This window comes from Hetaerina americana, unplaced genomic scaffold, assembly GCF_022747635.1.
Source record: "Hetaerina americana unplaced genomic scaffold, ioHetAmer1.1.p SCAF_2, whole genome shotgun sequence".
NCBI classification, from domain to species: domain Eukaryota; kingdom Metazoa; phylum Arthropoda; class Insecta; order Odonata; family Calopterygidae; genus Hetaerina; species Hetaerina americana.
The window spans coordinates 59473693-59498050 of record NW_027286763.1 but is presented as its reverse complement, the minus strand read 5'-3'; the positions used below and the strand labels follow the sequence as shown (position 1 = coordinate 59498050).

Below are 24358 nucleotides of genomic sequence, written 5' to 3'. Positions count from 1 at the left end.
TGGCGCAAATGACCTCAGCCGTCGGTCGCCTCCCCTAAATACTACTACTTTACAAATATTGCGTATACTATATAAGGACTAATACCGGTATATGTTAATAAATTATATTTTCTAATTGACTTTCAAAAGTAATGGATACTATTATCCATCCAAACAGAAAGTTTTACAATGGGAGTCATGTTTCACAATATGCCATTAATATCACCGTATTTCATACAAATTGTTTCAGCTGAGTAAATAACATTGTGACCTAATAGAATTATGAACATGCAATCCTTAGGGAACGAGAAATGTTAAATATGATGGCAAATTCATTGAACGACCATTTTATACCCTAAAGTCCCATGCCGTCAACCCCTAACCACATTAGGTATTATTATATCTTCTTTAGATAAAATATCTTCTATTCCGGAACGAGTTTTTCTCAATTACGCGAAATGCAAGCAAGTATGTTCCTGACATGATTTTTATGGTGCTTATATCGTTATGTATTATTTTACTCCATGGTCCCATCCTAATGTCTAATTAGCCGCTAAAAGAAACAATTGCTCGTTGTATCAGCCTGATTCAATGAAATTCAAAATTCAGCATTGATGTTATGTTGTTAGTGTGAAATTCATACAAAACGATCCTAGGGTAAAGTTTATAGAGGCTCTATGCTGAGCATGTATCCTAAAATGGAGTTTTTGCAGTTCGGCTGTTTCCAATTTTAGTACCATGTTTAGCTGAAGAAACACCCGAGCGAAATACGTCACACGCGAGCGTTCCCCACAACACATCCGCGCGATGAGTCACCCCGGTTGAATGCAGTGCGGCCTCAAAGAAGCACGACCATTACGGAGAATATTGAACGAATCAGCGGTCCCAGTCGGCCATTGTGCTCGATGCATATGTTATGATTACTTAGAGTACAACAGGGCAAACCCTAAGTCCTAATTCTCTTTTTAGGGAGTTAAATAGATGCATTATTGTGAAATCAGTGTGGATCTATTATTTTTATCTTATGAAAATAGTCTGCCCACGGCGTTATATCTTTTCAAATAATAACTGGTGGCGATTCCCGTAAAACGCCTACGTTAATCCTTAGTTTATAAGCCTCTGCGATGCTAGCAGTTCAACTAGTTTTCCCACTAATGGGAATGTTCGATTTAAAGACGAGTGCTCTAATTGCTTACGCCACACCGTAATACAGTGATAAATTAAGAAAAAATATTTAACACCTCATCAAGTATTCCCTGAGATTTACTCTTGGTGAAATACCAGATTAAAAATGATCAACAGGTGATTATATAATGACTAGATTATGAGTGCTTTGATTCTGCTACGATTTACTTGCAATATTGGAGTTCAGCACTGTGAATTCTTGAGATGCGTTCCGCCATACCGATACAGATACATGCGTCTATATATGCGATACATGCGTTCTCGGCTTTACCATCAGTGGGAGCTAGATTTAATAATTACTTGTAAAATAAAGGAAATTTATCACTCAATTTGAGTATCAATTTCATTCCACTCGTAGGAATAAATGGCATTCTCTCTCTCAATTTATTGTAATGTAATGACTGCGGATTTCTAACATTGCCTGGATTAGCGGGATGCTGAAATATGTTGATAATATGTGTTCAATGGGATTTATTAAAATATTACGTAATTAGTTCGACGTTGATGTAAACTGTAGAGGGAAGAGAAGATATCTTACAAGTACATAATAGAAATTAGGTTCATTCTCGGAAACTGGGTGCAAGTATTTGCCATATTGAATATTCTCCGTGATGATTTTTAGCGCTTCTTGAGGGAAATGTCTTAATATCGATTGAGAAACTTAAATAAAACTAGATTTTTTCTTTGGCTGCGTCGGTTGGTTATAATTAGCCCAATGTCATTCCATTTTAAATCCCTTATTGGACGGTGTTCCATTTTAAATCCTGTCTAACACAGATAAGAGTTTTAAAGTCAATAAACTGGAGAAATTTTGGAACATTTTTCGACGAATCTAGTACTCCAGCGTTGAAGGTCATTGTGTGTTTAAATATATCTCGTCGGGTCACATGATTCTAAAATGTTTCCACTCTCTAGATGCCTATGATATTTGTTGCTAAGATTTTCTAAAGTAATTCCAATGCTATAAATGCGAAAAAAGTCACTTTGAGAATTATGACATTGTACTCATAATAGCTACTAATGGAACATACTTTTTCTGGGGATTCCTCGTTTCGAGTTGGTTGAGGAACTCCGGGAAAATCGTATTAAAGAGAGATGGGCATATAATTCCACATTCATTTTGCCGTCAAAAAAGTAAGATTTCCGGAAGGTCCTCGGTGTTTATGCATCTGTGTTTGCGATGACATCGTTCGACCCGAATAATTTTCCGCCGGGCCTTTTTTTTAAGTTTGAAAATTTACATGCTTGTCCTTTTTGCAAATAATCGAAGTAGATGATTCGGCGTGCATCCCAAAAAAACCGTGGCCATCACTTTGTCGGTCTATTTCACCGTCTTCACCTTCTTCAGAGCTGGATAAGATCGCCTGTAGAGACTCTCTGTTTCGATTGTTCCTTTGTGTCTGCAGTGTAGTAGTGTATCCAAGTTTCGTCCACAGGTATGTGTCGACTCATAAATTCATCAGGATTGCGACAGAAGGGCGCCAAACCAACGTCCGAATTTACCATATTTTTCCACTGAGAGCAAACGCAGCACCCATCTTGCCGAGGTTTTTTTCTCATCCAATTTTTCATGAAAAACTGAAAACACTGCACTTTGTGATATGCCTGTAGCCTCTACTATTTCGAGCACTACTACTACTATTTGATTCGTTGAAAGTCATGCCGTGGGTTTTGTCAATCATTTCCGAGGAAGAAACTTCCACTGGATGTCCCGAACGATGTTCATTTGTGGATATACAACCAAGTTTAAACTCATTTACCCAATTGTAAACAGTCGCAGATACTTGAGCAGACGTGTCATGAACTTTATCCAACTCTGCTTTGATCTCTTTCGGTGTTAAGCCTTTAAAATAGAAGTGTTGAATCGCCCTTCGAAAATAATTTTCTCAATTTTTCTATGCAAACAAAAGTTTGTTGCTTCAACCCTATGGAAATAAAGCCACGGGATGAATATAGCTGAAACTTTAAGAGTACTGTTGTGAGAGATGAAGTTTACTAAAAGAAAACCTTTTCCGATACCACGAGATATCTCTTGAATTTTCTAAGGAGTAACCGAACGGCCTACGTATATTTCCCAGTCACTTGGATTCCTCCCATTTCTCACAGTATTTTCTATGGCTCTAAACACATACTTATGAATGCCATGCCAGAAATTCCGAGAACACGCAATGTAATATCTTGAACTGATGTGATAACTTTCAATGTCAAATTGAGATATTCGTGAACTAATGGAATAGCAGAACCTTTGGAAGTAAAGAGGAATGAAAACAGGTATTACTCTTCCTGAGTAGTTCCTCCATCCATTTTACTCAAAATAGTTAAGTCGGTTTGCTCGGTCAATGTTGTCTTACATTTATTGAAAGTGGAAGGCGAGGCAGCGTGACGTAATATTCGTTCCGATATTATTACCTTATATGTGTATTAAAAGCGAAGAACTAATTCTCTGCCATGAACACAGAAAACTTAAGAATGCTCTCGTAACCACCGCTTCGCATAGACCTACCCTACACTATCCCGAAACGTATCCCTAATAGCTAGCGTTAACTTTGCTCTCTGTCACAATTTTTTAAAATTTTATGTCAGTTGGGCATTTCGTATTTCTCGGAATCGTAGTTTTTGCGAGGAATATCTTGCATTAATATTTTCGATCTGAAAATGAATAAAATGAACTGTTTGTTAAATCCCCATTCTAGTTTTAAAATACTTACATCAACCCTCACATCCTGTTCAATTAAAAATTGGCGTCTTTTAGGTAGCTCCTGAAGATAATGTAGTGCATCGGAGGTTAGTCTGTAATTAATTTTTAACTAGTGGAAAAGTGCTACTATTTGGCGAATTTTATTTTCCCGTACTTCACAGGTTGTCGGCGAGGCGGAACAGAAGCAACAAATTACCAGCCCCTTCTTTGGCTTAACTTTCAGTTTCGTTCATATCACTCCGGATTATCAAAATAATATCGCGTGCGAAATCAGGATTATAATTGTTATGGTGGCTTTGTTTTGAGAGGATGTTAAAAAAACTATCATTATTATCATCAAGATAATAAGGCGAGGCAGTTCATCTTTCACGAAATCCGTGCCTTTCATGTAGTATAGGTTTTCCAGATGTACGTACAGTCGAATTTCTTTCCCTGCCTCACGATTTATTCGAATTTTTGGACCCCATTTTTGTTCCGAAGTGGCCTTGACCACCAAACATCGCCGATCTACAATCACGTCTTGACATTGATCGAAGAGGGAAGCCCTCTCCCCGGACCGGAGGATATGCCTATTTTCGTGAGTTTCATTCCACTAGGTCGCTTTTTCATATCTATGCACATTTGCGGACACTGTGTGGTCAAGTGCTTGTAAAAAGCGCAAGAAAGAAACAAGAACTCGATCTCGCTTCCCGAGAAGTGTAAACGATCTGAAGCCCAAGTTCTCGTCGGGCAGTTCTGAAAAATGAGGGCGATCAAGAAATCTCCTCAGCTAATTGACATCATCTGCTGCCATACTCGTGACGAAGTCACGCAAAAGTAGGGCTTGACGAGTTTCGTTTCGATGGTATCAGACAAACAAGGATGGCAGCCTTTGGAAACGAAATCCACGCCACCATCCGGGGCTCGGTGAGGTGGTGATGGAGCCGGGTGTTCTGTTCGCCCGGAAATGTTGCATCCTTTCGCCTCTCTCCCTTTCGGCGTTCTTCACACGTCCCTACTTAGCGTTGCCTTCCACTCAACATCCCGTTATCTTTGAGTGCATAGTTTTATTTTTGCAGCCTTACGACGACCGGAAGCGGAAAACTTTTTCGTCCCTCTTTTTTTCTTTCATTAGCCTCCCCACACTTTTATTTGACCCATCATGACGACCTCGCGACGACTGACCACGGTCACGGCCATTGGTGCATGACTGCCCGCCGACCGGGGTTTTTTTTCGACTGACTGTCGGAAACCGCTCGTATTCATCTCGTGTGACTCATTTTGCCTCAATGAATGGCTCCATGAGCACATCTCTTACTCTTCCTCTCTCCACCCAACTCTCCACCGTCCCCCCCCCTTTTTACCCTTTTATTAATCTCTCAACTGCGTCGATCTCGAGAACCCTCCTCAACCCTTAGGGTCCTTTCACTCCCTCCTCCTCTCTCCTTCGGCCGCTCCTCTTTCCCGCACCTCAACCTTCCGTCCCTACATCCCTCCTTTATTTTTTCTTTTTTTCTTCTCCTCCACTACCTCTCACCCTTCCCCTCATTCCCCTTCCCCTCATTCCCCTTCTCCTCATTCCCCTTCTCCCCCCCCCCTCTCTCTCTCCTTCACTTGCCCTCTTTCTCTCTCTCTCCCTCTGCAGCTCCCCCTTACTTCCAAATCGATTGCGGGGGGGCTTTTTTAGGTCGCCGGCTGAGGCCAAGCCCCAAAGACGCCGACTCTTCTCCCTTCTGCACCCCTCCTTCTTCCCCCCTTCCCGCCCATCCACAGCGCCTGCCGCTCCCCTTGGGTCCTCCACCATCCTTCCCCTCTCACCCCACCCGTTCTCAGCCGTTCCCAACCTTCCCCACACCTTAATCCCCCGGCCCACCCACCCGCCAACCATCCTTCCACTTCCTTTGCCCTTCCGTTTCAAGATCCCGAATCTTCGGATGCTCATCTCCATGCCGTAAGTCGCCCCTCCACACAAACCTCCCGCCCCTCCACGCAAAACTCTCGTTTCTCCCCACCGCCGTTTCCCTCCACCCCTTCCCAATCTAATGTTAAGCGTTCAAATTCTGCGAAAACTTACTCTCCACGTGCGCACTGCTGGCAGATTGTGTTCATTTTTTTGCGTCCTGCTGAGGAGGGGTGAAGCAAGACGCATAACGAAGTCGACGAGACGGTCTTTAGCTTATAGCTGCCGAAGATGATGGGGGATTTCTTGAAGTATTTTCTGGCCTGATTTCTGTTCTTTCCGTGCTCGTTAGGTGTCACTAAGTTCCGTAATGATGTGCACTATGCTCCTCAGGTGTGAGGAGCCGGTGATCCAACCTACATAGTCTTAGCAATATTTCGACAGTTTAGATTTCTCACAAAATGTTTGTGAAAAACGTATCCGGTGGAAGAGCCGTTTGGGGCAATTTATTCTTCACTGTTTCAATAATCATTCTGAGTTTTTTGTGCTTATTCCGACGGACATGGTTACATAAAGTGTATTTGTCCTTGAACGTAGCCAAGAAAAATTTTGTGACGAAATGACCTCTCTCTATAGAGGTTATCCTATTTATTGGCTATTCTTATTGCTGCAGTAGAGTTTGAGTTCCTGTCGGAGAATGCTCGGAAGTAGCTGCATAAAGGAGCACTTTTTCATGCCGAAGTGTCGCAACGAGGTATAGATCGAACGTTTTTTCACATCATGAGGAATGAAGGGGAAACAAATCAAAAAAGGTAATACGTCTCTTGAAATTGGCTCTCGAAAAGGAGGACATCTGATCTCTGTCATGAAAGGCCATGCTTCTATGGTAGTTGGGCGCTTTTCCAAACGTGATGACTAAACTCAAGCGGGCGTCGATTCACCCTAGGCACCGCAAGCATCTTAAGTGGCATGTCATGCGTTTACGCGACCTCAGGCACATTTCGCTGTGTCCTCTTGACGTTTTTTTCTCTCTGCAGAATTAATGAGAAATGCAATTTCTTTTTCTTGCTGACCTTTGAAATTATGAATGAGCCTACCGGAGTACGTGTATGTATTCAGAAAGTTGTGTGCGGAGGTATCTCCCCCGCCTTTCGTCTGGGACCGTCCCTCGGACAACTTAAGTATTAATGTGACATTCCGTTAGAGCCTAGTTTTTCTCACTCCTTTAAAAATTTAACGCCTATAGTTTCCGTTTCCTTGAATTTTAAGAATTCATTGCATTCCAAATTTCCATCACCCTCTTCACCACTCAAAACATTTGTTTTTCGAGACTGACCGTCCTCCTTTTCTCCCCGATCAATATTTTTTCTATTTGTTTAGTATCATGCTTGAACAAATTTCGTCACTCCTCACTGTGACCTACCACATCTCAGTGTGTCATTGTGCCTTCCGCGTCCTCTGGGTTTCCAATAGGCATACTCATATTTTTCAAGGCCGTAGTCCTGCGCTTGAAAATCCCTTCAGAAGCATCCATGTCTGAATCCGCATCCTTCTAGCTAGCAGGTGAGGGCGTCATACGACGGGTCAGCCAGTTCACCGTCCGTGAATGGGTACGGTGAACGAGGAAAGAAACCAAAGTTACGGGTAAGGAAAGAATATTTACTCTTCTGAGTAAGACTCCGGCAGGCGCGCCTCCACTAGCAAGATGAAATGGGTTATTTCCCTTCCCCCATCGGATCCCCAAAAGACATCCGGAATTGCACGCACTTCGGAGTATGTAAAACGTAATAATATATTACATGAAATGGGATCAAACATTTTGGAACTGAATTGTCTAATCACGCGAAACTTATATATGGGATGTTCCTAGTCAATGAATCGACTCTTCGAAGGTAGATAGTTGCCCCAGCGTTCCCGCTCCCTTCGACTTATCCCAGTCTACGGCCCTGGCCTTCGATAAATAAATAAGTTCGACCGACTCCTGACGTTTAACTGACATGACTTCTCGATACGGCCAGACGCATACATCCAGGGTGAGGGTTACTACTTAAACAGTATTTAGTGTTATAATCGTCAAGCAAGCAGTCATTAGACATGTTCATCTTACCGAGTGTCACTGAAACATTGCGTCGGTCATAAATGTATTTTTTATACACTCTCCAGGTGACTATTTAACAATAGTAACAGCGACACGCCTATTTCAGTGTCCATTTGATATGCTAAAAGAGTTTTAATAAAACATTTAAAGTGAAGGTTAAAGGGTGACTGTTTATATTGAAGTATCCTGTCATTCCATGTACAATTGAAAATTTCAGTGGTACAGATATGTAGTCGGGAGGCTTGTAATCGACTGCGACTCCACAGCTCCCGGGAAAAAAAGTCGGCGATAAACGTCCCTTTCGTTTTATTTATACGTCGGCGAAATCGATGCTCACGTGTGTCACGGGCGCGTTTTTTGCGGCCTTTTGTTTGTGCCCCTCGGGAGACTGTGAGCGACTTGGAGTATGCCTCCCGGTCCTCTTCTCTACCTCCCTCTCACCTTCTCCTTTCGAGTATCAAAATGTTTCCGTCGGCGACCGCCTTTTTGAAGGCACGACACGGCAATGAATTCGCGTGAATTATTAAAAAGGCGCGTGTATTTCCCATGCGTGGCTGGCTCACTTAGATATATTAGATGGACGTCGCGTGAAGCTCTTCTTCCCAACCTCCCCCTCGACGCGGCTCCGCGGGCGCACAGCCATTAAAAGCTTAAATTGACCGTCACTTTCCCTCTCCGATCCCCATCCCAGTACCATCACCCTGCACCACGGGTGCCGCCTCGTGCTCTTCACTCCATTACTTCCATCCGCCCCCACATATGCGCATCCCATTAACAATCGCCACGCCCTCCCTTCAGCCCGCGTTTCTCAATCCCCTCACTCCCTCCCATTCTAACACTCTATGGGCCCCTCATCCTGCCGCTATATCTGCGCATTCGCGTCGGCCTTTTATACTTGTTGGCCATCAGGCTCTTCCTCTCACTCACAGGCTCTTCTCCCTCCATGAACGTCTCTTTATTATTTAAGCATTAATGCCCCGTTTTAAGTTTCATAAGTTCTGAGGAACGCCTTGGGTGTCGTGTGCCATTTCCCCTAATTCATTTAATTATGATTCTCTGCTAGGACGTACTTGTAATTCATAATTAGATCTTCCCAAGGTGCGCGCTCAAATGGATCATCCTACTCTATTCAATGGTCGATTTCATTTAAATACTCTTATCTCGAAAATTTAGGGTAATGCTCGGTTGTATGAAATGATTTGTTTTCATTATGAATCCCGTAGGATGAAAATTTACAATTTTTACCAATTTGGCATTTATGTGCTGTTTATCTTTTACTTGGGGATCGGAATGGTGCTGTGGCCAATGTACTAGATTCCCAGCCAGAGGGCCCAGGTTCAGTTCGGGTTTTTCACTGGTATCCCGATCCCTACTTGAGGTGATTTGTGGAGAGCAAGTTAGTGCGCCGTCCGTCAGATGGGACGTTGAGCTGCGGACCCCTTGGCGCCTTTCATTATGAGTAGGCTAATTCCGGCGCATGGTTACTCTCCACCATTCCTCCATTCCCATCCATCCCTAATGGCGCAAACGACCTCTGCTGTCGGTCGCCACCACTAAAGGTACTGCTACTACTCGTCTTTTACATACCAAGCGTCTGGGATTGTAATGAATACACCACCTAAGTTTTATATACCAAAATTGGTTTGATGGACGAGAGTATCCTGCCTCTTCAAATAGTTGTCCATTCAGAAAATCATGTTGCTTGTGTTTACGGGTAGTGTCGAAAGATTCGAATGCGCGACTCTCTGGTCAGCAGTTAAACTGTCCATCCACTGGATACGACGCTGCAGCAAATTACGAGTTCTCACATAATATTGAATTAATTAATGTATAGTCATGTAGAAGCATTCTCTATAGTTTGAGGACTCATTATTGATATGCTTCCAAGAATACGCCATTTCCTATTTCATTCATGTGCAGGTGAAAATATTCATTTTTCATTTGTGGTATGTATTCATGCATCGTTAAAGATGAAATATTTAGTGGTATTTTAATGACAAACGTCCTTTTACCCATGCACAGGACTATCAACGCCACGTGCGTGGATAAAATAAAGATTTTCCCGTTGAAAAACCGATTTATTAATTAGCTCGATCGAATTGTATGATCCAGAAGTGAGTTTACGTTTAGGGGAAGCAATGGGTGCTTTGAGGAGTCACTTTATGCTCACGGCATTTTAAAAAAATGAACCTATGATAATGAGTGTGAAACGATGAGTTATTATTTCCTGAAAACGATTCTCTTCCCTAATGCAACAAGTACGTTTTTTAGCTAGTCTCTCGAATTAATTTCGTTAGTATGAATCTCACTGATTTTGCGGTATGCTGGGGTCATCAGTTGGTCTGATAGCTCGAATGGGCGCAGAGGTGGTCACGTATTAATCGCGAGTGGTGTGACAGTTTCAAGGGCCCAAAGCGTGAGCCATTGGGAGTGGGTCCGACCGCTGGTTCCACAATGGAGAGACAACCCGAGACTCGTCGGTCACGCTGGAGTCGTGTGCGCCCCCCCCCGCCCATTTCCCTCTGATATTCCCCCTCCACTCTCGCGTTTGGTCGCGGCCCGATCTCAGCTGGCCGGAGTGAACGGGAAGCCGTAAAAGGCACGATGTCATCTGACCCCTCCCTCCCTCTCCCCTACCCGCCGTCAAATACTCTCCACCCCACGCCCACTCCAGGAGGGCACTACTACCCTTCCCCTCCTCTGTCGCCTTCCCCCACAACCCGCCACGCCCATTCCCCCTTCGACGTTCCCGCCTCCGTAGCCTTTTGTGAGCCTCTTCCCACCCTCGGCCAACTTGCTCTCCCACGGTTGCACAACTAATCGACCTAATAAGGTTCCGAGTCGTTTCGGATTTTGTAATCCCATCGATTATTGTGACGAGGGAGTAAAATCTTGCATACTTTCGTCCTTAGGACTTCTCTGCCTCTCCGCATTATTTTACGCAAGATTTGGTCCGGTCGGGTGTGTCTTTAGGGTAGGGTTAATTCCACAAAAGCTTCACTTTTTTGTCCTTATGCAGTTATTTTAGTGGTAAGAGATTAACTCTTTATCAATGGAGTAAGTACTGATAAATCCAATTCCTTTCATTGACGTGAACACAAGATTTTTCATGAGTCCTTGGTAAAAGTAACTTTCGATTGCACAAAAATTCTGCTGAATGATAACGCGCAGAAGATATTTTCGCATAAGGCCCTCACTAAAAAGTTTTATGCCTTCTCTTTTTTGTACCATATGTTCAAATTATTAGTGTAGATTTTTGGCCAAAAAATATTGTATCAAATAGATAGAAGTAGATTTTTAGTTTTTTCTTTTTTCATATTTGTGCTCTTCCCGTAATAAGATTTCCATTATATTTAATAATTTGGTGCTAGTGAACAAACGGTGACTTTTTCGGTGGCTTATAGAAATAGGTTTGAAAAAACCCATGGACTAGTAATTCTGTTGTGAAATCACGTACCTCATAATAGCGGTATGGGGTTGTTGGCCACTTTTTTCGTCACTGCAAAAATTTTAATCCTTACCCAAATCCCTGACGTATATCTCATCAGGTAACTCTTGAATAAATTTTAATACCTTTCGTGGAATTGAAAACGACTCGAAGTTGGCCTTCAATATTATTGGACTGTTTCCATGTGAAGATTTGGATAGCTTTTATAATAGGCTTAAACAATTTTACAAATACTTGCACCATGATGGAGCAAATCAAAGTATTGTTCTTCCTTTTATTTTTAAGAAAACGTTCAGCATGTGGAATCTGTTTATGATTGTATAGCAAGGGAAGTTGTAAATTTTGTCCTTTGAGCGACAGGGAATGATGGAGACCCCACCTTTAATTTGGGGAGTAAATTATATGATGACAGTTGCTGGAGAGAAGTAACTCTCGGTCTGGCGAAAGAATCCTTATCTATGCATTTTTCATGACCTTCCGTGGATTGAGAGTCACGCACTTGCTTATATCATTGCGTGTTATGCTTCCTTGTCATTGGTGCAAACGGGACTCGAGAGAATATATTCACGACAAATTTCTCTTTTATCGTTTAAATGTTGGCATTTCTTTGGTTTCATTGCAGATACTCGTGGATGTAACCCACAATTTTCCTATTTTAGATTTTTATCGATTATCATTGTGATTTACTAGCTTAGTAACAATTTTAATTAAACTCTGTACCTAGCGAAGTGACTGTTTTACGTAAAATTTATCAGTACAAATGCCATAGAGAACATTAATTAATATGCTGCTTGAGTTTTAATACTTAAAATTCATTATTTCAAACTAAAGTCACATGCATGACTTTTTAATGATTAGATTATTCCGACAGCGAAGTTCGACTTTGCTCCCCTTTTCCCGTACGGTTCTTGAGTTGGTTACATAAAGTTAGTTTTCACCCAATTCCTTGCGACGGCGGTTGAGAAATGTTTGTACCTTGCATTACGCGGAAGGAATTCTTGAGAATGTGACCTCTTTCGACTATTGAGTCTCCATGTGTAGTCCTGGTATATGCAGTTCTACGGGAAAACCTTCCTCTCCATCTTCTAGAACTTATGAGCTATTTTTCTCCAAGTAAAGTGAAGTGAATAGTATGAAGTAGAGACGTCGGAGGCTTCAAGTACAGTAGAACATGCCAACTCCAGATACCAAGCTTATGTTTGAATGGATTCTCCTTTCAACAGAATCTTCTTCCCTAGTAGTAGTGATATCGAGGTTTTATTCGCCGCGTAAGGACGGGAAGCATGTTTTGGGCCAAAAACCTGCTGATTTATTTCACTTTTAAAGTAAAAAAATAAATGTAATTCGGTTTCCAACTCGTATTTTGGAAATTCTATGCGTAATTGATACCCGTAATGAAGGCTGGGCAGAGGCAGTTCCGTTCGTTTGAATGCTCGATGTGCAGTTTTTCTCATACGTATTATCCTTTCTCGTAAATAACGCACGGCAACTCTCAGAGGAAGAAACACAGGCGATGATGAGTATTTTTCAGCAAATGATAATTCTTGGTGATTCTACTGATTTGCATGTTATTTCGATCTGTCTTTTTCGTTATCCAACATTGTGTGATCATGTTTATCGCGTGAAAGTTTTGGGATAACCGAAGAGGTTTCGTCCGTAATTGTAAGGTGGCTAATGCGCTTGCCTACTTAGGTGGCCTATCCTTATGGTCGCGGGTTCGAATCACTTCTGGTAAAGTCTCTAATTTTCCTTGATTGCTTACGAATTTCCATATTGGTGCGCGCCTTCCAGCTAGCGGTGAGTGTTTCAAGCGAGTCTCTCTAAAATCATCGACTTATTGTCATACCAGTCCCGATTTTAAAAATTGGTATTTTTTAGTAATTGTGATTCAATTGGGCCGATTCTTATTCGCTCCGAATGAGTTTTATCCGAGTAGTTCCGATTTTTGACACCGGTTAGAAATCGGTATTGCATTTGTACTTGTGTACTCGATGTAAAGTCATCTAGACGACACATGCTATCGCAGTGTCGTCTAGTTGACTTTCATTCACCTGATTCGGCATTCGGCCTACATTGTGAGACGGGGTCTGCTATTCGGCTTAATTCTTCTGATATCGATCGATTAGTTTAGATTCTGCTCTGATTCGCCCCCCCCCCAGGGGGCACTGCCTTTTCTAAGGCACCCTAAGTGGCAGGGCACGATTGTGAGTGGCAATAATGCCAAGGGGCTATGCCGGCGGTATTTTAGTCACTGGTAGGACCTCCCTTGTCAGACATGTCTTTACTGAACTGCCAGGCTAAGTGTGCCTCACAGGTATAGGGCAGAGGGGGCTCTTAGGTACGTATAGAGAAGCAAACCTCTCTCGGCGAGTGATAATTGAGTACAAATCCGGACCCTCCAGGTTGTGGTAAAGTGTGGGGCTAGCAACCCCATCCTGCAAAAATAATTCTCGCTACGAAACCTTTAGACGTGCCTAGGATGGATAAAGGGTGATTCTCAGTGTATCGACCTGGAAAACTGCCAAGGAGTAAGAGGAAATGGAAGAATCTGGAAAATGAGAAAATTGGTAAAACCAAGCAAAATGAAATTTCCAATGAAATGTTGAAATATGGTCAGAACATTATGACCCTCCCAAGAAGCGAGTAGATTGGAAATGGATTAGAAGGATTTCACGGAATTGTATAGTAGCCGTAGAACTGGGTTGTATGGGGCCGACTATATGATCAATTCAAAGATAAAAAATAGTTCGATGAATTTAGAGCCACTAGGTGATAAACTATCTAAAATAACTTTAAAGAAAAATTCCGTTAGTTTAGCATGTTATCAGCTGAAGACGGAATAGAAGCAAATATTTTATTATACGTTGGTTAGAGAATGTAGGAAAATACCCAAATACCATACCGAATGCATTATTATCCTTGGAGATTTCAATGCAAATATTTGTTAGCAGGATTTCCTGGAACTCCTAGCAGGTAAATACTATTTCCATGATAAGACGAGTGGAAGTGGAAGGCCGTTCAACCAGTTAGCTTTGTCAAACAGAATTATCATGATACAACAAAAGCAAACAAGGTACCAGAAGAATGTTAGGAACAGGAATTGTGAGTCAAATAGATCTTGTGCGCATATATAGGAGGCACTCACCTTCTACGAGTTCCACTATCGTATACTTCTTCTAAGATAGACATGAGGATTACCCTGTGAGCATTCACTTAATGAAATTAGTTAAAGAGAACGACTGGCCCTCTTAGAGAAAACCAATGGGGATTGTAGAAATGAATGGAATAGCAATATTTTAAGAGATCCTGTGAAAGCTTCTAGGTACAAATGTTTCAAAGAATTGCTCAGTAAGGAGGTAGCTCCAGGGATAGAAGAGCAAATAAGACTTCAAATAGCCCGGGACATGCCCCTTCCATCTATGGAGGAGATAAATGCAAGTGTGGGAAAGAAAAGAAATGACATGGGCACCTGGGGATAGATGGAATTGTAGGGGAACTCATAAAAAACGGTGGCCAAAATCTAATTAGATCATTGTATCTGCTAGTTGGTATTATTTGGAAATCTGAGAATTTTCCAGAAGAATGGGAGATAGATTTAATGCGCCCAATGTTTAAGAAAGGTGACTAACGTAACTGTAAAAACAATAGGGACATCACGTGATTGAATGTAGCGTACACACAATTTTCTCCAGTATTCTCCTAAAACGAATACCTATCCTGAAGACATGTAAGAATAATATCAGTGTGGCTTCAGGTGTGGAAGAAGCAACATGGATCAGGTATTTTCAGAAATGCAAACATTGGAGAAGTGCAACGAATACATATTGATTTGTGTGTACTCTTAATTGAATTCCGATAGGCTTTTTGACAGTGTGAATAGAAAAGAGATACATGGAATGTCATCTCCATAGAACAGACGTGTGCAGAAAAATAGAATAATTGGGAACTACGAGTTTGAAGTTGTCAAAAAGTTCACATTTCTAGGAGTCAGGAGTAAATTCTTATGAAAATAAGATTACTCACGAGATCAACCAAAGGGCCATGGTCAACAATAAGGCCTAGGATGCTAATGTACCTCTCTTTAAATCATACCTCTTGTCAAGAAAAATAAAGAATGAATAACTGATCGTAGCACTTTTCCACTTGATAAAAATATTTTTATTTACGACCGGGTTTCGATGTATTACATCATCATCACCTGATGATGATGTAATACATCGAAACCCGGTCGTAAATAAAAATATTTTTATCAAGTGGAAAAGTGCTACGATCAGTTATTCATTATGTTCGACTTCCACCACATCACGCCTGAAGCTACTCAATTTATTTAAGAAAAATAAAATTGAAAATATGTGAGACTCTCGTAAGGCTTGTAACATATGGTTCAGAGACGTGGGTTTTATCCAAGAATGACGAAGAAATATTTCGGAGATGTAAAAGGAAAAATATATGGCCTGTTTAGATAAGGGAATGGAAAAATCAGAATGAAGTGGGAGGTAAATGAGTTATTAGAAGGGAAGATATATTTAGGTTTTCCAAGTCACTGCGACTGGCATGGCTTGGTCGAATAGAAATAATGGATGGACACAGAATGCCCAAACGATTGCTCAATAGCAAGATGGAAAGGGTCAGGAAGAGAGGAGACCACGATGACAGCCGGACGGTGGAAAATTACCTAGGGAAATGGGAGTTGAAAAGGTTTAGGAGAAGGTAAGAAGATGATTAGAATAGAGGAAAGTCCAAGAAGAGCTTTGGATGATTATGGTGACAATTTGAATCGATTCTCCTAAAAAAGGGTGCTATTTTTTCAGTAGGTAAATGATTTCTACGGAATTGCCCTTCTCATCCTCTAAGTAGATAATAACAATTATGCATCATATCTATCTGTAGTTGACAGTCTACGGATTAGTTTTTTGTTATTATCCAACACTACACACTGTTCTTCTATCTTCTGGCTTTTTGATGTTTTGATGTTTCCTTCAGTCCCCTTAATATTTTTATTTCTCATTCGTCGTAGCATTTCAATTGGTGGTGAATTTCTTAAGACATGAGTGTTCTGATCATGGGTATGCCTTGGGACAATGTAAGGCCTTGAGGAAGGAAATCAGCACACCGACAATCGATTATTTTTTATGTACTTGAATTTCGCTATGAAAGGAATTGTTGATATTAGTCCAAAAACAGCTGAATTCCAATTCAATTGGCCGAATGCGAGACAAAAAAGTAATAGCAGACGTAACAATTGAAAACAAGGCGGCTCGGTATAATAATAAACTTAAATTCAATTACCAAAGAGTAAAGACATTCGAAAAATCGAAGTGAGTTCGGAGCAAGTAGTAGTCAGGGATAACATTATTGATGAGAGTTACGGCAAATATCAGGTGAAATGAAAAGGATCGCAGTCGGAATGTTTCAAAATATCGTTGCAAGATGGTGAAATTCTGAGGATGAATGAACGATGCTTCTCGGTGCTACTTCATACTTCTGTGAAATCTCCTCTATTGCTCGATTTCGGACCTCATTGTTACCTGGGGTTCTGAATTTTTATTCCATAATAAAAGTGGACTAAATGAAAACGGATCAGTTCAATAAAACTCCTTGGCCTCCTCCTAATATCTTCCTGCCCTTGAAACTTACATGGCGTCATTTTTTTTCCAAGTCATCTGTTAGCCCTCTTTTCAATTAATTTCTTCGATTTTGCTAAATATTTGGAGGGTTTTTAAAGGTAGCATACCAGAGTAACAGTTCCTTACGATTGGTGAACATTGCATTCGCATACTATTGTATTGGCATACTATTCTTATTGTATTTGCATTATTGACAAGAGAGTTAGAGCATGATATGCAATGAAAATTGTAATGTAATTGAATGCACTTATCCTATCCAACGTTATTTTTGCTGATGAAAACAACTATAGTGTGACAAACTGACGGCAGACGAGAATTGATGGACGAAGTGCGCCGGAGTTATTGTTAACGAGAAATCGAAAATTGCAATGTTTTGAATTTTTTAAGTTGGCGGTTAATGCAGTTTTACGGTCTTAAATGCCCCTATTATGTCCCTGTCATATGGTTTATAATACGCAGTGCCATCAGTGACATCGTAGGCTAAAATTGTTCCCCGGGCATCTCACGATATTTTGAGCAGCATGCTTTCTTTATCGATTTCCATAGATCATTAAAAGAAATGTTTCTATAAAATGAATCTTTTATTCTGGGGCGCCTTGAAATTCGGGGCAACTATTAATAAAGCGGGAAAGTTGAATTTACGGCGGTTCCCAGTGTGTTTCCAGTGTCTGATCTTCACATCTGCCGCCATAGATTTTAAATTTAGTTTCCTTGTGTGGAGACTGGTACAAAATAAAATCCTACGCATTCCATTTCCCTGTAATTTTTTGTAAACTGTTAAGGCAGGAAAAATTGGGTTAACCGTTTTGCTTAGAATTTGTGCAATATTTTTGTCAAATTACTAACTATCAATAGTAATTTTATTTCTTAAATTTTTGTGAATGCAATAAAGCCTTGCCTCCCCCGCTGCCGGGCACGACACACGGCCGATTGGGCCTTGGTTGCCAGGACTCAAAATCTCTGCATTGTCCATCATATTTTTCTTGGGAATTATAATTGAGGTGGTTTCCCGTTGCCTTCCTCAGTAGTGTTTTTAACGTGACACCATCACTTGCTGGCCGCCCCACTGGGGTCAGATGCCATTGCAGACGCCTCACTGAGGAACAGACGCTGCGTGGACTACCTTTCGTCTGGCTCCTAACCTTCGACCTACCCTATGGCTTCACCCTTCGGCATGGGTGACCCTACCAGGAGCAATTATTATTACTCCGTCAGCACAGCTCTAGGGGTCATCGGAACGTACAAGCCCTTCCACCACGTCAAGGTTGTAGTCCGGGGAGGGTATTTATATAATATATATAACCATAAACACAGTAATCAACCCAAATATCGGTTTGATAATAGAGTTCACCCAGTACAAAGCCCGACGGTGTGTGAAATTTGCACATCAGGGTAGGGGGGTCAGTTCCTTTGCCTGTGTCGGTTATGGTTTCTCAGGAATATCTGGTACCTGAAAAATCACTTAGCTTGGGTGGAGCTGCAGGTGCCCCGAGTGCCTTGACCAGGAATCGAACCCGGGCCCCTCCGATCAGCAGTCCAACGCTCTATCCCCTGGACTACCGCGACCCACATATATATTATATATAGATGGTTCGGGTTCGATTCCCGGGCAAGGCACTCTGGGTACCTGCAGCTCCATCCAAGCTGTGATTTTTTGGGTACCACATCTTTCTGGCAAACCATAACCGGCACAGGGAAAGGAACTGGCCCCCCTACCCTGATGTGTGAATTTCACACGCCGTCGGACTTAGTAGTGGGTGAACTCTGCCATCACCTACCAAACCGACCTTCGGGTTGATTGCAGTGTTTATGGTTTTATATATATGTATATAATTTTTTTTCCTGCCTTATATCAGTCAAAAGAAACTTATTACCTCCTTCCAGTGAATATTTCTTTGAGAATCGAGCGATTTGTTCGAGTTGTGAAGTATGTTTCGAGAAAAACGTGTAATGCATATAGTTGGCCTAACTCGGGTGAACTAATTTTCCTGCGAATCTAATTCGTCCAACTTCTCCTCTGTCGCTTATAAATTTAGATATCGAGGTTGAATTGATGAATTTGGCATTTTGTTTTCGGGGATCTTCACGTTTCTCTTGTAGAATATGTTTACATCCTTCTACGCCGTCACTCGCACGCATTTATTTTAACGCCCTTGGTCTTGTGGCCTAATTTCCAATGTCTTCCTCTTTTAACCCAAACCCTCTTCACCTCTTTCAAACGGGGTCCCCTCGAAATAGGATTGGGCTTTGGAAACCTTCCATACCCTGACCCAAATTCAAAGTAAGCTTAGCCTGTGATTTATGCCACATACCTGCACTTTTGTTTATTTTTTCGACATTAGATAACTAGTCCTCGTTTCATTTATTTGATGCTATTCAAATGATCTGTTAAAGAGGATATTTTTATCAGTGTGTGATTTCTGAAAGCATAGTATATGGCTTCTTCTCAATGTGAGCGGAGTAGACATGAGTAGACATGGTACATCCATTTCAGAATAGCACGCAGTTGCGTTGCGGTATGTATCGCATTTATCATCGCATCATGGCCAAATTATTCTACGAGGGTCATCCGGAAAGTAGTACCCGTTCGTGCCGCATGAAGTGCTGACGACGCGAGTAGCCGCTGGACGAGGTCAGATAGCTTCAGTGGCTTGTCTGCCTTCTCTGAGCCAAGTTGCGTGACGCTAGCATTGCCTGTGTTGTTTCTGTGATTGTTTACAATGTTTAAAAAAATTGAGAACGCCGCCAGTTGTGAAGTGAGGGCAGTGATTAAATTCCTCAATGCAAGAAACGTTCGCCCATGTGATATTCATCGCCAATTAAAGGAGGTGTATGGAGACAATGTAATGGACGAGTCGTCTGTTCGGCGGTGGTGTCGCAACTTCAACATGGGGAGGGGGAACACACACGACGATGAGCGTTCGGGGAGACCGTCTGTCATTACAGACCAACTGGTGAGCTCAGTTGACGAATTCGTGAGGAACGATCGGCGCGTCACAATTGATGACATCTGTGAGCATTTTCCCAATGTTTCTCGAACAATTGTTCATGAAATTGTTAAACACCATCTGGTTTATGCAAAAATTTGTGCAAGATGGGTCCCTCGCGTATCTCAATGAGCTGGCGGCGAAGGACTATGCAGCAGGAATACAGAAACTTGTCACACGTTATGACAAATGCCTTAATTTGCTTGGAGATTATGTTGAGAAGTAGTTTAAAGTATCCTCTTTCAAATAAAATTTTTTATGTTTGTTAATATTTACTTTTGTGTCTTTATTTCACGAACGGGTACTACTTTCCGGATGACCCTCGTACTTTTGTGCTCCTCAACTGTTATATAATATTGTCTGCAAACATTTTACTTTTTTACAGTCGTGATAAAGTTATTACAGTTGAAACCTTGAGAATTATTGTATTCTCCATTTTTACTATGGTTTAGTGGGATTTTATAATTGTGCCTAGTGTTAGTGCGCGCGTAATAAGATCAGAACTTTTGATTTTCAGACTGGGCATTTGTGACTGATGTACTGCCTGTTTTTAAATTGCACAAGGTTCTCTGTTGAGCTTTACGGCCATTGTTCGGCGCTATGTCCATCGGCTTCAGAGGAAGTGACTGCCTCTGGCTGGTTGTCTGGCGAGTCTTGCAAATGAAAAATCTCTCCGCTACATATATGTCATCTCATTCACCAAATATTATGTTGACTCTTTACATGTGCTTTGCTTCTTCCAGAAATTTATAGCTACCATTCATAATGTATTTCAGTTATTTATTTTGATTTCAAAATCATGTACTGTTACATGGTTAATAATATCTCTTTGATTTGGATGCTTATGAAAAGAGGAAAAGGATACTTACCCACGTTATTGCAATTACTCACAGACATGACGTGTGTACAGAATCAGTTGACTCTGAGAAGTGAACTCTAAAGAATTTTAAGTCGGGTAAAGATTGCTTAAGAGTGAGTGGTGTGTCATAGAATGGGAATCACCGAATCATCATCCTATTTGTCTACACGGTGGTATTTATTTTCCTCTACCCTATTACAGTAATGCTCAGGCTTTTCTGAGGTCATCGCGGAGTTATGTTTCATATAAAGGAATGATATAGTATATTTCGCTTGGAAAATATTTCCCCATGACGTAAATCTTGAGTCCTTTCCCTGTTATGAAAGAAAATTTTGCTGCCGTACTCCAAATAATTCGACACTTATCCTTGTGATATATTAGTTTTAAATGGCGTCATTAAAATTTCCTTCTTGCACTCATTTTGGATCTTTTGGCGACGATTGCTGATGGTGAAATTATTCTTCGAGATTTCAGCGTCTAAGCATTTCGTACACGAGGAGGGATTATGCGAATTATATTCTGTAAATTCATTTAATTTATTATTGTACATGTATACGTATTTAGTCGGGATCGAAATTAACAACATATGGGTAGTCATTAGTTATGTGTCACTTATTTCCAGTCCTACCAATTGAAGCAGAGTAAATAGATTGCCCGTGTATGAGCCATCGAAATTTGAATCTTGAGGAGGAGATGGGTTGGGATTAATACGGTGCATTTTAGGGCGTCTTTCATTGCTCTGGTAACACTAGGTCGAAGGACAGCCTCGTCGCATGCAATGGAAAGTTGGAAGGCGCATATCCTGTGACCCTCCCCAGTCCGTAATTGAGCTGCATTTAGCATGATGCCTAATCTATAGCCCAGGCTTCAGAATGGGGTCAAGAATCGCGCCTTATATTTCGATCTTCTTGTAGCAGGGTTGTCATTGACTTTCCGGGGCGTAACCAGGGCCCGAAAACATCATTTGTGGTGGAATTGCATGTTTGTAAACATTCAATGTAAATTAAAATGACGATAATACTTCTGTCGGGGCATCTAGTGGCTTGCTTAATCAATGGATGCATCCGAATTAGTATCGAATAAAAATTAATTCTAAAGTTAAGATTCTTTTTGAATATATAGCTGCAGCTTTTGGCAACGTAAATGTCTCGTGATGATGTTACATTGGCAATAAATTTACAAGTGGTTTTTTTTATGGGATAGTTTTCGGTCTTTTTTTCAAAATAGTATAACAATGGGGGCGCTAATCATATATATGTATATGCTGTAATGAAAGAACGCCGGCGTTTTGGCTTTCAGAAATAACTCCATAGATGTGTTTACCCCACGTTAGAAACTTTGGGCACTCTTTCAAAATAGATTTCCTCAGGCTATCTTGGGCCCGTTTTTCTAACTAAATATTATCCTGCAATTTCTTGTAGCTACTTAGTGCAGATATTTGTTATGACAGCAAATTCATTATAGTACTTATTTATAGTTTGCATTGAACATGTAATTTAGTAACTTTTGTAGTATTACTTTATCGACTTTTCAAATGACCAGTAAATTGAGTTATAGCTAGTGTTACAAACGAAGTGATTTAAACGTTATTTTTTTTTGATGCTGCCCTAAATTCATGCGATTCCGTTCAAAATGTCTAAGAGCTACATGAAATCTGAAATTTGGGAAAACCTTTTAGAATGTGAAAATTGTGTGTGGATGAGGTTTGTTTCTCGGATATCGATGTCACCTTTTATTAAAAATGTATCAAAATGGCGAGTGTAATGTATGATATCGATATTTTATAGAGTGCTCAATAGTATGTTACGACATTTTCGGCTCATTGTCATACGGTGAATTACAAGCCAAGAGATTCATTCCTTTCTTCTATAATGTTACAGTTTTAGGAACTACGTTCTTTTGGGTAGCGTGCAAGTTAGTGTTAACGTGTTGGTATATCATGCCATCGCCGCAAAAGTTATCCAGATCTTCTATTTTCTTTAGTTTACTCATGGCGAAAGTTCTTTGAATTCGTATTTCTGTTGGTCTGCCCACATGTCTCTACCGTCGTTCGTATAGGGCCGCTGCGGCGACCCGATTCGCCCCGACGACGCTTCGGTTAGACGGAAGCAGTATTTTAGGGTGTATGGTGCATTACTTCATTGTATTGTGCATTTAATTAATATGGTCGTTGTTATTGTTCCATTTTCTAGTTGCGCGCACCGTTTGTTGACACGGTTTGGTCATATTAATCATTAAAGGGCAAAAGTCGGAGATAGCGTATTATCACTTAATTAAACTCTGCAGTCAGTACGCAATTTTCTAGACTGTGGGTCTTTACCTGATCAGATAGCACGAGAAAAGTAAGTTGGCGTAAGGAATAATGTTCCTAGAGCTCATAATCTATGAACAAAGAAATAGACATTTTTTAGATGTCGAACTATTCTTCTTGATTAACGCACCTTAGGGTTTTAATGTTTAGCAATAGTTTTTATAGTCCAACTGGTTGTGAATGAAGCTTATCTATTTCCATATATCAACTGCCAAGTATAATGTTGTTTACATGTGTTTTTTAGGACGCATCTCATACTCGTGAAATCGCTGTAAGTTGTAAATTCCTACGTAGTTATTCAGTTAGTATGCAGTGCAATTAACTAGAGTCATTTTGCGGGAAATAGATTTTAATTCACGATCATTTTTAACGAACAACGAAATAAGAAGTTTCGTTGAGGAATCTATTATTCACAACTCTAACTCACGCCCTCACGACTAGCATTGAATTTATTGTCAGCTCAGCAGCATCACATTTTCAAAACTCGTACTAGTCAAGTATTTTGGAAGGTTCTAAATCAGATTCTTCTCCGACGAAAACTTGGTGATTATTTGTTCACTGCTTCCCGGTATCGGTGTGACCGAAGTACCTAACTTCTGTAGCCTGAAAGTTAAATATAACTGCCGAATATTCATCTTTCATCCGCTCTTAATAACTTAGGTCTTCACCTGAAAAACACTTGAACTATATTTCCATTTCTAATTTATCATAGGGCGTACTGAACCTAAGACGCGAGAATTGACTGCGTTGCTCAGGCTCATTCGATTATTGATCCAGACTTGTATTTTTGCTAGAAATTTACTGGCGCGTTGAAGTCCACTCAAAACAGCACGGTTTATGGAGATCAAGTGTATCGACGATAAGAGGCCTTTCCAGGAGCTCTCATCTTCCATTTGGACCCATCTCAACCCAGGCTCTTGACACCCATCGCCTCGAGCGATATATTCCTCTTCATCTTCTCAGTCGCTTGCAGCAGTTACGGGGCTCCCTTTGGCCCTTAATCGAATCTCATCATTTGCCTTTATTTTTCTTGTTCCCGAATTTGATGTTCGCAGATTGCATGCAATTCAGTAGACTACAAGCACATGACCCCAAAATGAGTGGAGATAAAATATACCTTCTGTCTTATTACAATGACTCTCACTATATGTTAGGCTCTGATATTATGAAGGTCGAATGAAGTATCGTTCGGTTTGGATGTCTGCAAGAAATACAAGGAAAAATATTATTTCCGTGGAAAATCGATCTGGGGATTTCAAAGAAAGTAGGCATTTTAGAAATCATTGA

At 41.0% G+C, this 24358-nt stretch overlaps 1 protein-coding gene across 4 annotated transcripts in view; it reads left to right on the top strand.

Annotated features, from left to right (window-relative positions):
• Positions 1-24358, top strand: part of LOC139687478 (ubiquitin carboxyl-terminal hydrolase 2-like) — a 121197-nt gene that overhangs the window by 17041 nt on the left and 79798 nt on the right. The gene's annotated exons all lie outside the window — the stretch shown is intronic.